Genomic DNA, 13,646 nt, shown 5'->3' on the forward strand with positions numbered 1-13,646 from the left:
TACCTCCTTCCCCAATTCCATTCACTCTTCAACCCACCCTAAGATGGCTCCCCGCCACAGCAGAATTGTTCTCAATAAGGTCACAAATGTCTCCACGCTTTTCAGGCTTCAACTAATTTGCCCTCAGCAGATTCAGCTCCACTGAGCAAATCCTCCTTCTTCCAAATACTCTTATCTCTGATTCACTCTGGACTTCACTCTGCCCTTGTTTTCCTCCCATTCTTTCCAGCTCCAATCTTTTCTCAGTTCCCTGTAATTTCTCCCCCACTACTTGACCTGTAAGGGTTGGGGAAGTTGGGGACAGGAGGGGGGCGGGTAGGGAGGGAAGAGAAACTCTATAATTTGTGGGTTGAATGATTAAATCACTATTGTGATCACTTTGGACAATTCATTGGTAGTAAAGATAAAGATGTTTGGGTGCAGTGCCTCGTACTTGTAACCCCAGTACTCTGGGAGGCCAAGGAGAGAGAACTGTCTGAGCCTAGGAGCTGAGACCAGCCTGGGCAACATGGTGAGACCTCATCTCCACAAAAATAAAAAAATTAGCTGGGTGTAGTGGTGTGCATCTGAAATGCCAGCTACTTGAAAAGTTGAGGAAGAAGGATCGCCTGAGCCCAGCAGGTTGAGGCTGTGGTAGTTGTGACTGTGAGGGTCACCATACTCGTCTAGATGACAGAGTGAGACTGTGCACACACAAAACAAACAGACAAAAAAGATAAAGACATATGCTACGGCTTGGATGTGTCCACTCCAAAATTCAGGTGTTGAAACTTAATATGATAATGGGGGGGCCTTTAAGAGGTGATTAACCCAGGAGGGTTCCTCCTTCACGAATGAGATTTAAAGCCTTTATAAAAGAGGCTTCATACAGCACGAGGCTTGCTTGCTCTTATGGTCCACCAAGTGAGGATGTACCAAGAAAGCCCTCATCACACAACTGAATTTGCTGGTGCCTTGATCTTGGAATTCCCAACCTCCAGAACTGTGAGACATAGATTTCTTTTCTTTCTAAGTTACTCAGTCTATGGTATTCTGTTATAGCAGCACAAAACGAACAAAGGCAACATATTTACATTAAGGCCCTGCAATTTCACTTTAGTTCATATGCACAAGTAGACACATGCAAAGGATGCAGTGATGTTTATAAAGGTAAAAAACTAAAAATCCAATTCTCTCTCAGCAAAGGAATGCATACATTGTGGATACATTGTGCATTCAACAGAATATTTTACAGTAGTTAAAGGGAACTAAGGAGCTACATATATCAACGTGAAAATGTATCAAATCTTGAAAATGTAGTATAGAGCAAAAAAAAAAAAACAATTTGCAAGAGGATTTGTTTGGGATGACAGCATTTATGCACGCTTTAAAACACACAAAATGATAGTACATAATACACACAGATGTAGTAAATTAAAAAAAAAAATCAACAGGAAGCATACACATTGGTTTCAGGATTGTGGTTACATCTGAGAAGAGAGTGGATGTGTGGGTTTGTATCGGCATTATTTTATTTCTTTAAAAAAAAAAATCTGTAGTACTGCTTCTCTTGACGAGTTTTTAAAACAAATCTGTACCAAAAGTGAGTTGTGTGTATATGGGTGCCAGGTGTATTTGTTCCTATACTTTTATTAGAAATATTTAATAATAAAAAATTTTAATTTTAAGATTTTAAAAAGTGTGTGCAATTGCCAGAACCATGTAGGCTTTGGGATTTCAAAGTAGGCTTGCCTTTAAGAGGCTAGAAGTAGGTTTCATATAATGTGCTTAGCATGATACTACAGAACAATTTTTAGGATTTTTAAAAAACCCTAGCTGCCAAATATAGTTATATATAATCAAACTAAAGAAACATAATGTTATTCTGGTAACATGAACCAACTACTCTACTAGTATCTGAGAAATATGAGCCCCTGAGATTTACTTTAAAAAAATTTTTTTTCTTTTTGAGTCAGAGTCTTACTCTGTCACCCAGGCTAGAGTGCAGTGGCATACTCACGGCCACCACAGTCTCAACCTGCTGGGCTCAGGTGACCCTTCCATCTCAGCCTTCCAAGTAGCTGCAACCACAGGCGTGTACCACCACGCCCAGCTAATTTTTTAATTGTAGAGACAAGGTCTCCCCAAATTGCCCAGGCTGATCTCAAACCCCAGGGCTCAGGCATCCCAAAGTACTGGATTACAGGCGTGCGCCACAGTGCCAGGCCGATTTACCACTCTTGATAGCACACCCATATGGCTTGGGGAATTTAAGCACTATCTTATCCCCACCATTTGAGATTATGACTCATTAGACTCAGGCCTGGGTTTCCTTATTTGTAAAAAGCTCTCCCAGGTGATTCTAATGTGCTGCCTTGGCTGGAATTGTAACCAAGAATCCTGCTTTGAGACATTTTTTAAATCACTCACCCCTTTTTAAACTTTATTCTCTTTCTCCTCCCTTGTTCTCTCCTCCCCCATCCTCTAATGAATGCTTATCTGATTATATGCTTAAGAATTCCAGGGGCTAATAATCTTAAAACAGACCAAAACTGGAGTCCTGATTTTGGGACCCTCCTGCTTGCGGAGAGTCATGAGACAGTTAATCCATACCTGACTGCAGCACCAACCAGACCTCCAGGAGGACAACCACCCAAGATAAGCCATCAAAACAAGACATGCACACCTGCCCCCTGTGCCATTCCTGCATGTTTCCCATATCAAGTTTCCCTTTAAGAATGCTTCTAAGCAACCTGAAAATTCGAGGTGGTCTTTTTTTGATGTTAGTTGGCCATCTCTTCAGGTTGCTGGCTCTTGAATAAAATCTATTTTTCCTTCCTCCAACTCTGATCTCCCCACTTTGGCTCTTTGGTGATGAGCAGCTTGGGTCCACTTACAATTTTAGAGGAGTGGTACTCATCTAGGATATGTCTAAATAGCTTAGCCCACCTGCTTTCTAATGGATGGAGCAGCTGTGTGCCAGGGCTTACCCGTTCGTGCTACCAGGCAGGGTGGCAGCTCCTCACTCGCACCAGCTGCTTGTGGCTAGCTGACCCTACGACCAGTCTAGGGACTTCCCAAGAGCTGCTGAGAGCCCTTTTCTCAAGGACATTTCTTTATCTTCTCTTCATATCGTCAGCTGCCTGCAACACATTGTTGGTGCAAGGAATTATTTGGGGAGTCCATGGACTTCAAAGGCTGGGTAAGTCAGACCAGTGTATATATTGGGAATCTTCTATTTCTGCAGTCTGGGACTTCTATGCCGTTCAGGCTTTTACGCCACTTGGACCCAGCACAGGTCATTTTTTAGTACCTATTGGTTTGAGATCAGGTTCACTAAGAATCTTCCTAGCCTCTCCATTCATGAGAATTTGCTTAAGAGTGCTCCATTTACTTGTAAACTTGTGTTGTGTGTTTATAAATCCTTTACATGTATATCGCTCCAATGGGAATAGACATTAATTTGGTTCCCCAATACAGCTCAATTGTATAAGTGGTGACCCCAAAATAACAAAATTACTTTTTGGAGGGTGAGCTCCTTGGAGTATAGGCTTCCCCTGCTAGATTAGTGTCCCAGGACCCTGCTGGCATCAGTGTACCAGTTAATATTGTTAAAGGCTGCATTTGGATTCAGTGAATTTTTTTTTGAGATTCTTTCAATGCATTTGTCCATTTCATGATGGGTGGTTTATGAGCCCACACTGCGCTGAATGGTCAGCAGTTTTTGACCCCGAATCGCATGACACCCTTGCCCCACGCTTCCTATTCATCTGATCTCAACCCAGGAGACGTTTTTTTGTTTCCCTGGATGAAAAAGTCCTCAAAGGGAAACATTTTTGCCGATGTGGAAGAGGTGAAACAAAAAACAGCAGAAGCACTAAAAGGCATCAAAATTGACGACTTTCAAAAGTGTTTTGAGCAGCGGAAAAAGTGTCTCCACAGGTGTATTACATCAAATGGAGAGTACTTTGAAGGTGACTGAAACATAAACATGTAAAAATACATCTTTTTTAATAAATAAATTCTGGTGGGTTTTTTTGTTTTTGTTTTTTTTTGTCCCTCTCCTATCTTGCAAAATTAGGAGGCTTTTGCCTGTGACCCCATAAAATGTAAAAGGATTTTCTTCTATAATATGGCCTGGCTCCACATTTTAGAGTAGCAAGTAGGGGCACCAGAGCTGTCTGTTCTTCTGGAAGTCATAGAGAGGGAAACAGAAATCTGGCAAGCCTGCAAAAGGGTAAGAATTTCTTACAGTCAGATTCCTGGTTTCTCTCTCTCTCTCTCTGTGGTCTCTGGTTGAACTGATGGTAAAAATTCCTTTTCCTTTCTGAATTTAAGACCTACGAGAGAAAAAATTTCATGTGACATAATGCCATGGTTAGCCTTAAGGATTCTTTTTGATTAAATTTAAATGCAAAGCTTAACCTAAAACAAAGTTAAAACCCTTCATGCGCTCAAAACTGCCTGCTCTGGATTCCTTTTGGGGAGAGAAGCAATAGACCACCCTGCTCTGTAGCTAAAGGTCTACTCCCTCACCCTGGTAGGCTAGGTTCTATTCCTGTCTGGGGAATGAGTCCTTTCTAGTTTGCTGTTTGTATGAGTCTGGCAATTTCTGTCTGTGGGCACATGTAGAGTTTTCAACTTTTGTATATAGGCGATCAGCCAAGAAGCTAAGACCCTAGGGAATATGACTGAATAAAAATGTGAGTTGCATTTCGCTTATGGCTAGCAGTTTCCCCTTCTCTGAGATGTCTATGGGGTGATTCTGGTCTTGTAAAAACTGCTTGCCACCCCTTTTAGATGTGTGTTAGTGTAAAAAGTTTAAATGCCAGAAAATACCAGCTGCTTGTCCCATCTAAAATCTGGTAATGAGAACTGAAAGGACATTTTTTGAACTCCATGGTTAAAAGTCAGCTTAATTAGGCTTGGTATGGTGGCTCACGCCTGTAATCCCAGCACTTTGGGAGGCCAAGGCTGGAGGGTTACTTGAGCCCAGGATTTTGAGACCAGCCTGGGCAACACAGTGAGATTGGTCTCTAAAAAGTAAAATAATAATAATAAAATAAATGTTTTTAAAAAGAGCCATCTTAATTAATAGTTAACATCCAAGTTATATATGTATTTAAAAGTTCTTTATGCTTTTTCTCTTTTAGGATCCTGGTTTTGGGAATTTTTTTAGTCAACTAAAACTTTTTAAAAAGAAGATTTACTTCTTTCTTAAAAAGTGTTCTTTCTGCTCTACTCCTCCTTCCTCTTGGCCATCTTCAGTTCAGGTCTAAAGCTCTGTTCTCTTTTGCATTGTACCACCCAATCTCTGGCTCTTGGACGTACCAGAAAATGCTTTATATTGTGGGAAAAAAAACGACCTCAGTATATCAAATGAGTACACTTTTAAAGATGACAGTTGCTTACGGTAAATGATTATGTTGTTTTTTTCAAAAGTTTGGATAAGAAAAGCTGGTTTAAGTCCTAAAGACCTCATGCTTTATAGGCTTTACCCTCCTTAAAGTGCCTTACCCTAAAGCTGACAATCTAATTAAGAAACAAGCTAAGCTGAAAAGGCCAAAACACAACCTTCTGGCACATGGCCGGTTATTGTAAAATCCTTTTGTAAAAGAAACTTACATCTTTAAGAAAATCTCCATTTGTAAGAGCATCTTTATCTTTGTACCCACACCACTAAGAACTTTAACTGTGGGAAAGACAGTGGTTTTAAAGTTCATATAACAGGGCTATAATATAATAAAGTTCATATAACAGGCCTATAATCCCAGGGAGGCCAAGGGGAGAGGATTGCCTGAGCCCACAGGTTTGAAACCAGCCTGGGCAACCGAGACCTCATCTCTACAATAAATCAAAAAATTAGCCGGCTTGTACCTGTAATACCAGGCACTTGGAAGGCTGTGGTGGCTGTGGGCGTGCCACTGCATTCCAGTCTGGGAGACAGAGTGAGACTCCAACTAAAAAAAAAAAAAAAAAAGTTTATATAATAAACCTTATCTTTGTTTAGATCTACAGTCTGTGCCTTTGCCTCTGAGAATGTAAATTTCCTACCTTGTTTCACCTGAAACTTATCTTTGGAGGTGCAATTTGGAGTTGCTTCTCTATTTAGGGCATGGGACAAGTATTCAAGAGACTGATAGTCTAAAGTGGTAGAAAAACTTTTTAAAAACCAGCACACACAAAAAATCTTAAAAACCTCTAAGTTCTGCCTCTGTCTGTGTGTCTCTATGTGTATTTATGTATGTCATGTATACATGGTTTCACTACCAATATATGAAAGAGCTCTAATTAATTGGCTAAAAGAAAAATAACAGTTAAATCAACTGCTTTATCAACATCAACAACAAAAAACAGAAACTTTAACTCAAATGTCTTTTAGTTCACATGACTTTAAGAATTCTTAAGTAAAGACAGTTTTAGAAGTATTGGCAAAACAAAACAGAAACCTCTTCAAAATGTAGACAGTTTGTATAAGTCTACTGGTGAGATACTACCTTTGCTATATGTTTTAAGATCATAAGCTGCTTCTGTGATATTCTAGGATCTAAACAGGTTAAGGTCTGAGGACACGTAAAATACTCCCAGACCCAGAACCTCTTTAGCTCTGCTGGGAAAGGTCAAACATAATTCATAGCTCTGTTCTTTGAAGCCTAGTACTTCTACTGGAAGGATGAAATACTGAGTATTCTGTGTGGGAACGAATCACTTCCACCTAATTATCCACACCTTACAACTAAAACTGTAATTTAGCAATTTATAAAGGGTTTTAAACAGATTTGCCTGTTCATAATTAGAAATAAGTAGGAACAGATCACTTCACAGCCACATAGTCTGTTCCCTATAAAGGGTTTTACATCAGACTGTTAAAGAAATAATCCAAATTTCATATGTTTCGCCTATTAAAAAAGAACTTTTGAGTTTTTTTCCAGGCGAGACATTAGAAAAGCAACAGGATGCCAACTTGGAGGGCTGCAGAACCAGAGGGCCAAAGAGGCACCCCAATTGGCAATTGCAATTAACAACAAAACTCAAACTGCCCATCGGAGACCTGGTAAGAACAAACCTGCTAAGGGGATGGTGTCCACTGCTTATGGGTACGGTCTGGGGGGGCACTAGAAGCGTAGTTGCTCCAAAGAGGCCTAAACTTACTCCTAGACCTTGTCCACCGTGCAGGCCAGAGAGCCATTGGGAAGCAGGTGCACTTTCTTCTGAGGAGAGGAGAGAACACCTGGTTCAGAAATGGTGGCTACTTAAGGAGGCCTGGAAATCTGCTAAAGTGCCTGGCACTGGCTCACCATCACCCCGACAAACCTCAGGTGAATATTAGGATGCTACAACCTGTTAGGTTCAGAGGGGGCACAACACTGGTAACCAGAGATCCCGAGTAACACAAAGATTTGCAACACAAAGAGGCAAAGAAAGAAAAGATTTATTTAAAAAGAGATAACTTCCCACATGTGGCCATCTGGGGTGTGATCTGATGTCACATGAAAGATGTAAAGAATTGTACAGTTTATTCAAAAGTAAATTAGAGGGAGAGATGGGAGGGAGAAGATTCACCTCCCCGAGGTGGGTGAGGGAGCCAAACCAGGAAGCATGGTGACAGCCATAGTTCAAAGAGCACATAGACACACGAGAGTCTAGCAAGACAATGGCCAATGGCTGCTTATGACTGAGTCCTTTTAACCATTCCCCTTGATGGGGAAGACCATTACGGTGATTGGATGGTAGTCTGCTCCATATCATCATGAAGGGACAGGGCAGGCAAGCACAGGTGATGGACAGCATGCAGATGGGTTAGTCACATGACTGCTGCCATGGTGTGGTCGGTCTGAGTCACATAGGTCACAAAGAGCTGATTAGGTTAACTTGGGGGGTTTGGGTCCGGAGGGGTTTTTCCTGCAAGAGACTTGTTAGACATTTGCAATCCACAAATTCCTTGACCAAAGGTGGTCTTATTATCATTTTTATGTCTCTGTTCTTGTATTGCATCTGATGGAGATTTGCCGGGGTTGTAGGCTGCAGTTTGGCCTGCAGTAGAATGTCTGAACACTTTCTGATGGTTATGCTGAGGCAAAAAGACTAAACTAAGGGTAAGTTAAGTTTCTCTTAGGTTTCTATAGGTACCACCTTACAGAACCCAAATTAATTTTTTTTAATTAATATTTTTTATTATGATATTGTGGGGTACAGTTAAGGGTTAGGTATACAAATATGCTTCATTCAGGCACCCTTATTGATAAGAGGTGTCTCCCCATCTAATTTCTTAATTAATACAGGTTCCAGCTGTTTGGTCCTGGCCATCCATGTTGGAATCATAGCTTTATCTTAATCTTTATTAAAAGATTAATTCCAAGTATAAATGTTAAAAAGTTATCTATAAAAAGGTGAAAAAAAAAAAAGCAAAGGATAGATATCAAAAAGTTGTTGCTATAAAGGTATGCTTTTGGTAAGGAAGGATATAAAGATAATTTTGTCAAAAATGGTATGTGGAAGGTTTGTAAAATATGTGAAAGGAATTCTATAAACACTCAAGGCTGCAAAAAGATTCTATGAATTTACCATTAATATCATTTACACTAATGCCAGGCCAAAATGCTACTCAGAGACCAGAACACAAGCTTCTTACTTAACAATCTCCAAAAGAATTTTCTCTATAAACAAGGGGAGGTGGGGAGACAAATTCAGTTAGGTCCCCCACTGTTTTTGTTACAAAAAGCGAGAATTTTTTATTTTTTACACTTTTCAAAAACCTTTGGACTATCACTTTAGCTAAATTAGTAACTTTGCAGTAACTACTGTAATCCTGTAACGTTATGATTTTAAAAATTTTAATACTTAAACTCTTCAAGTTCTTAAGCTTCAAGAACCACACCTACTCCACATACTTCTCCTGAACTACCTGCAGGCCAGGTAAATTGATTTCACTCACAGAGGTTTGAGATCGGTTATAGTGCTTTTCGGTGACAACATGCTAATAACTTTAATAAAATCTCCTTCCAGGCACAAGAATTACTAATCCAACACAGGATGGATAACAACTTTCTGTTTAAAGTGAAATATCTATCTGCAAAACCTATAATAGCCTGCTGAAATAGCTTGCTTGACATGAATAAGTAACTCCATTTTGTAACAGATCTTCCATGTTAGCCTAGAGATGACCCCCTTATGTAAACTTCTCATAATCATACTGCACACCCACATTCCTGTGCCCCTCAGTGACTGGAAACTCCCTAGTTGCGTAAATTCTGTAACCATCTGTATCCCTTACTAATCATATGGTTTGCCAAGAAATATCAAACTGTACAGCTATTGTTTACCTTTAAAAAACCCACTACTCACTCTGTTCGGGGGCCGAGAGTTATTTGGAACACTCGTCTGCTCTCAGTTCCCGGCATCAATAAAGAACTCATAATCTGACCTTCCCTGTGTGTTGGCATTGTTTCTCGCAATCCAGCTATAACAAAAGTATCACTACTAATTATTTTTGTTAAACTTTAAGGTGATCTTTTCCTGTCAGAAGGCCAACACCATCCCTCTCCTCTCATCAAAAGTGGAAAGATATCAGTCTCCCATCTCTCTGGAGTAGAGGTTACCTGGGCTTCACCCTCTAGCATATCAATCCTTGTGAAGAAACTTGAAGACAGGCTGCGGGGACAGACACATATGGACCCAGAAATTCACTGGTGCAACAGTGGAAACTGCCTGAAATCCTACAGTGGGTATCAAGCCCACTGGGGGTAACTATAAATAGAATTTACCAGACATCAAAGCCTCAATGTACTAAAACAGCAGCTATAGTGGCCTTTATTATCATAGTAGTATTAATTCTAATGGCATATGCTTGTACACACTGCTTTGTAAACAGACACTGAAGATACTTAACTCCGTGAGCTTCTGTCCGTCCCTTGCTCTAGGCAAGCTCTATGCCCCATGTTCAGCAGGAAGTAGCTACAGAGGCCTGACCTTAGTCCTTGTTCCCCAGGTATATAATCCCGCGCCTTTGGGAGGCTGAGGTGAGTGGATTGCCTGAGCCCATGGGTTCGAGACCCGCCTGGGCAGCGAGACCTCATCTCTACAATAAATCTAAAAATCAGCTGGGCATGGTAGCACATGCCTGTAATTCTGGCTACTCGGAAGGCTGAGGCGGAAGGATTGCTGGAGCCCAGCAGGTGAGGCTGCGGTGGCTGGGAGCGGCCACTGCAACTCCAGTCTGGGCGACTGAGTGAGACTCCAACTCAAAAAAAAAAAAAAAAAAAAGAATATTTTTAAATAACAAGAGAGGGAGATGAAAGGGCATAACATGGATTTAATATCCCCCAATTAGCAGGCATTTTAAGATTGCCTAAAGCTCACGTATTTCTAGCAAACACTTAACTTACCCTCTAATCACTAGCCAAAGACAGAACTGGTTTCTCAGGGGTAGCTATTGATAGTTGCTTTACAACTCCCTCCCCAGCTTATTACTAATTAGCTTTTCTATTCTAAGTATTTGCCTTTACCCAGAAGACCCAAGGTAACCTAGTAAGCCCTTCATGGTGTGACTGACTCCCACCACCATGGCAACAATCATGGGACTAACCCACCCACTGCCTGCTGTCCATCACTTGATGAGCTTCTATGACCCTTTGTGAAGATGTGGAGTAGACTGCCACCCAGTCACCTTAATGACCTTCCCCTATCAAAGGGAAGGGTTAAAAGGATTCAATCAGGAGCAACCAGCTACCATTGCCTTACTAGACTCTGGTGTGGCCATGGTTCCTGGCTTTGGCCCACTTCCTTACCCAGGGGAGATGAATCTCCTCCTTCTCTCACTCTCTCGCTAATTTACTAAACTCTAATAAACTATATTTTATATAAACTATATTTAAATAAACTATATTTTCTAATCTAACTTTTTTTTTGAGTTGGAATCTCACTCTGTCACCCAGACTGGAGGGCAGTGGCATGTTCCCAGCCACCGCAGCCTTGACCTGCTGGGCTCAGGCGATCCTTCCACCTCAGCCTTCCAAGTAGCTGGAACTACAGGCATGCACCGCCACACTTGGCTAATTTTTTGATTTATTGTAGAGATGAGGTCTTGCCAAGTTGCCCAGGCTGGTCTTGAACCCATGGGCTCAGGCGATCCTCTCATCTTGGCCTCCCAAAGTGCTGGGATCATAGGCATGAGCCACTGCGCTTGGCCTCTAATCTAACTTCTGTGCAATTCTTTGCATCTTTCTCGGGGGCATCGGATCACTCACCAGACACTCATACCCTGGCGGGCCTGACCTAATATTCTGGAGGCCCTGCTGGGGGTGTGACCTAACAATACAAGAGAAGCAATTTTATATGCAAAGCATATGAAGAAAGTAAGATGAGATTTGGGTAAAAAGAAAAAAAGAAAAAAATATATATATATAAAAGGACATGGAAATGTGATTTTTGTTACAAAAATAGTAATAACTGTCTAGTTTGGAGAGTTTTAAAGTTGCTTTAAAGTTGATGGAAAAATGATGGCTAAAACTAGATATACAGTTTGGAAGAAAGTACATTTTTAAGATAAAACTGAAGGTTTAAGCAAGTTGTAGAAGAAGAATCTTGTAAAAGAAATTCTGTGTGGGATCAAGTTGGCTAAATGTAAAGAGAATTAGTTTTACTCTAAGTTAAGCAGCATGCTGTTTTAAAATTATCAACAGTACACTCATGCAGGACCAGAGACTAAGTTCCTATGTTGAAATAACAGAACTTTCTTGGAGCACTGATCTGCTGTTTAATAAACAAAACTGTAAGAATAGTTATACAAGGTTTTATAGAAATCTTACTTTATGGCCAAACTGATTAAAATTAGGTGGGTTTATTTGATAAGGTTTTAGTAAAACTCACTTTCACATCTAATACACTAAAGCAACGGTAAAATTTGGTTTTCTCTTTTGAACAAGGATTTTCATGTAATATTAAGAGATCATAAAATATTTTTATTTACCTTGTTGGTAAATGTCAAGAAAAAAAAAATAAGGGGAGAGCTTCAGCTGGTCTCATGCTGTCTTTATTAGGTCTTATTGTTTGGGAAACTGAGTGTCTTCTCTACCAAAGAGTAAAGGTTTCTGCCTTATAAAGTCTTTGCCTATTTTATGATAACAAATATTTTTAAGCCTTTGATATTTGACAAACTTTTTCAAAATCAAATTCTAAACTCAGTCTTTTGATCTCTAACTTCCTTTTTAGATATTAGGTTTCCCTAACATCCAAGAGAGACATATTCAGCTTATTTGACATGTTAAACTCATATAGGAAGCATTGTCGAACATAAAAAGTCTAACTTTCTTGTTATATTTGTTATTAGTCTAAGATTACATGAAATTCATAAAATATGTTAAAGTGTAAGTTATCAGTAATTATAATTATGCTGTTACATTCCACAAAAGTAGCCAAATTCCCTTGTCAAATGTGTCTTTGACCATGACTGTTCTGAGACTTTTGTCAGTCACCATTATTGTTTCACATTAATCTTTTCAAAAATTGTTTATAACCAGCTATGGGACTCTGACAGATGCACTTCAATGCAGGTTTCTAATAATTTCAGAGATTAAGCCATTAGACTAGGAAAAATTCCAGGACTTTTATTGAAGAGCTTTCAAGAATTGCTAACCCAATATTTAGTGGACAGCAGTTAGTTGCATGGACTGAAATAATAGAAGACTAAAATAAATTTTTTATGACCTTTTGTTTATAACACTGCTGGTTGTTTTTCAGAGTCAAGAAAACCTTTTTTCTCTTTTGAGCTATTTACAGTTCTTAACAATGGAGTAAGACATACTCTTGTGAGAATATTTTGAAGCATATTTATTTCTATCTGACTTCACCAGAATTTGGGACCCATTTGTGAGTATTTCTGATTTATGGTAATATGATTGTGTAAGTTCAATAAGAGTTTGTTTTCTTCTGTAACAGAACACAATTGGCAAAACTAGTTATTTTACCAAGGCTTTGACAGGAATGACATTTTCAGATATATGCAGATTGCTTATATCTGAACTGAGACTCACCTTATAGAGCTGATAAAAAGTCCTTTAAAAAAATTGGTTTTGTACCTTGTCTATGTTGTTGGTTTACAGGGTTCTTTATCTGTGGTAAGCAAAGAATGTTGCTTTCCGGCAGGCCTGGAACCTCAAGTTATTTTGGGACTTTGAGAAGAAAGGAATTTACCCAGTTCATACAGATATTTACTGGCTCCTTGAGAGGCTTTTAGAAGACCTAATTTGAGATTCCTTATGGAAAAATGTTTGGACAAAGCCAATTTAAAAACAGCCTACAGGGAAAACAATTTTTCTTGCTGCATTATATGCAAATTCTCAAGGTAAGTATAATAAGACTAAAATTTATTTTGCAAATAAATTATTCTATGATTGTCACTAGTAGAAATGGAGGACTGGAGAGAAAAACCATGTTTCATAATAACCTAGAGTACACCTGTTATTAGATGCTTTTGTTCATATTTTTTAGTCTTTATTATTTTCTACAATTTGGGCTGAACCTTGAATTCTTTCTTGGTTTAACTCCACATTGCTCATACTCCTTATATATAAGGCCATTAATAAATGTACCCTTGGGGGCATTACTTCTTTAATCACTTCAGTCATACAAAATCAAATAGCCCTTAATATCCCTACAGCCACTCAAGG

The 13,646-nt window shown here is 39.5% G+C and overlaps 1 protein-coding gene across 1 annotated transcript in view; it reads right to left on the minus strand.

The window, feature by feature from the left end:
* Positions 1-13,646, minus strand: part of ACADSB (acyl-CoA dehydrogenase, short/branched chain) — a 50,658-nt gene that overhangs the window by 23,593 nt on the left and 13,419 nt on the right. The window lies entirely within an intron of this gene.

Source organism: Carlito syrichta, unplaced genomic scaffold (assembly GCF_000164805.1).
Source record: "Carlito syrichta isolate Samal-C Ts95f unplaced genomic scaffold, Tarsius_syrichta-2.0.1 Scaffold111653, whole genome shotgun sequence".
In the NCBI taxonomy this organism is placed as follows: Eukaryota; Metazoa; Chordata; class Mammalia; order Primates; family Tarsiidae; genus Carlito; species Carlito syrichta.